The sequence below is a fragment of the Anastrepha ludens genome, unplaced genomic scaffold (genome assembly GCF_028408465.1).
Source record: "Anastrepha ludens isolate Willacy unplaced genomic scaffold, idAnaLude1.1 ptg000053l, whole genome shotgun sequence".
In the NCBI taxonomy this organism is placed as follows: Eukaryota; Metazoa; Arthropoda; class Insecta; order Diptera; family Tephritidae; genus Anastrepha; species Anastrepha ludens.
In genome coordinates this window covers 90,001-92,500 of record NW_026530034.1, presented here as the reverse complement: position 1 = coordinate 92,500, position 2,500 = coordinate 90,001, and the positions used below count along the sequence as shown (strand labels likewise).

General features: G+C 26.9%; 2 non-coding genes and 1 pseudogene across 2 annotated transcripts in view; all 3 read left to right on the top strand.

Moving 5' to 3' along the window:
- Nucleotides 1-118, top strand: part of LOC128870772 (small subunit ribosomal RNA) — a 1,991-nt gene extending 1,873 nt beyond the window's left edge. The window contains exon 1 of the ribosomal RNA XR_008455490.1: nt 1-118. This exon is cut by the window's left edge and continues 1,873 nt beyond it. This is a non-coding gene — a ribosomal RNA (small subunit ribosomal RNA).
- Nucleotides 119-684: 566 nt separating this feature from the next.
- Nucleotides 685-865, top strand: LOC128870747 (5.8S ribosomal RNA). The gene has a single exon (XR_008455470.1). It is a non-coding gene; the product is annotated as a 5.8S ribosomal RNA (ribosomal RNA).
- A 438-nt stretch (nt 866-1,303) lies between these two features.
- Nucleotides 1,304-2,500, top strand: part of LOC128870742 (large subunit ribosomal RNA) — a 4,516-nt pseudogene continuing 3,319 nt past the window's right edge.

Genomic DNA, 2,500 nt, shown 5'->3' with positions numbered 1-2,500 from the left:
ATCACTGTGACGCCTCGTGTGTCACGGTTGTTTCGCAAAAGTTGACCGAACTTGATTATTTAGAGGAAGTAAAAGTCGTAACAAGGTTTCCGTAGGTGAACCTGCGGAAGGATCATTATTGTGTTCCATATCCGTAAGAAAAACAAACAATGCCAAAACAAATAAAAACAAAAACAAACAAAAGAAAAAAAGAAAAAAAAGAAAAATTTATAATTATTTTGAATCCATATTCTTTTTATTCTTTTTCATTCAATTTGTTATCCATCAATTATATCATATTAAATATAATATGATGGTACATTTTGTAATGTTTTTTCTTATTTTTTCTTTTAAAAACCTTTAAACATGAAAATAGAAAGTTGTACTTATTATTCATTTGATTGAATGATAAGTTAATTTGTTCACAATAACAAAAGTGGTATATATTTATTATTATATTTATATATAAATAAAATGATTAAAAAAATACAAAATAATCAAACATAATAAATACCACCACAGTATTATTGTTGAACTAAGACATTCGCAACTTAATAAAAATGTTTAGAGTTAAATATATTTGATATATATTATTGAAAGAAAATCAATTTATATTTTATTATTATTATTATTTAATTTTACTCTTTCAATTAATATATGCAAAAAAAAATTGACATTTGTTATAAATAAAAATAAATAAAAAAATACTCTAAGCGGTGGATCACTTGGCTCATGGGTCGATGAAGAACGCAGCAAACTGTGCGTCATCGTGTGAACTGCAGGACACATGAACATCGACATTTTGAACGCATATCGCAGTCCATGCTGTTATGTACATTAAATTAAATTTTAAAGTACTGCTTGGACTACATATGGTTGAGGGTTGTAAGACTATGCTAAATAAGTTGCTTATTCTTTTATAAAAATAATTGAATTTAAGCAAATGTGTATATTATTGGATTTTAAATAATTCATAATATTAATAGCAAAAAAATAAAGATATATAATGAATTTTTTATTTATTAATATATTCTTAAAAAAAAAAAATCCTCTCAAATAAAATGAAATAAAAAAAATTTTGAATCTAAGTATTCTCTTTAAAAAATTTTCATATTATTTATATATATATAAAATATTAATTTATATATGTAATTAAAGGAGGAATGTCTAGCATAAAAATTAATTTTTTTTATTCTAGAATTGCCTCATTTTACATAATTATTATTTATAATATATATTTATATAAAAGGAAAAAAGAAAAATAGAGATGAAAAGATGATATAATTATTTATTAAATTGTGAGAAGATAAAAAATATTTTAAAACAACCTCAACTCATATGGGATTACCCCCTGAATTTAAGCATATTAATGAGGGGAGGAAAAGAAACTAACAAGGATTTTCTTAGTAGCGGCGAGCGAAAAGAAAATAGTTCAGCACTAAGTCACTTTGTCTATATGTCAAATGTGAGATGCAGTGTATGGAATATCTTAATATCTAGTATGAGAAATTAACGATTTAAGTCCTTCTTAAATGAGGCCATTTACCCATAGAGGGTGCCAGGCCCGTATAACGTTAATGATTACTAGAAAGATATTTCCAAAGAGTCGTGTTGCTTGATAGTGCAGCACTAAGTGGGTGGTAAACTCCATCTAAAACTAAATATAACCATGAGACCGATAGTAAACAAGTACCGTGAGGGAAAGTTGAAAAGAACTCTGAATAGAGAGTTAAATAGTACGTGAAACTGCTTAGAGGTTAAGCCCGATGAACCTGAATATCCATTATGAAAAATTCATCATTAAATAATTAAAAATAATGTGCATTTTTTTCATATAAGGACATTGTAATCTATTAACATAATAAAAGTATTTATCAAAAGATCATTGGTGATATTAAGTTTATTTAAATTAATTTGCTTTTTAAGCATATTAACATAGAATAAATACTAATGATTTGATAAAGTGTTGATAGATTTTATTATATATAATGCTAAAATTCATTTTTTGAATTTTACAAAAAATTTAATATCTATGATATTAATATTTATTTGTATGCATTTATATGATTAACAATGCGAAAGATTCAGGATACCTTCGGGACCCGTCTTGAAACACGGACCAAGGAGTCTAACATATGTGCAAGTCATTGAGTTATATTAAACTTAATGGCATAATTAACTTAACTTAAAAATATAATGGGATTAATTTTTAGTCTATTTTCTTAAATAGTCAATTAATTCAATCCCGGGGCGTTCCATATAGTTATGTATAATGATAATTTATTATTATTTATACCTCTAACTGGAGCGTACCTTGAGCATATATGCTGTGACCCGAAAGATGGTGAACTATACTTGATCAGGTTGAAGTCAGGGGAAACCCTGATGGAAGACCGAAACAGTTCTGACGTGCAAATCGATTGTCAGAATTGAGTATAGGGGCGAAAGACCAATCGAACCATCTAGTAGCTGGTTCCCTCCGAAGTTTCCCTCAGGATAGCTGGTGCATTTAAAAATTATA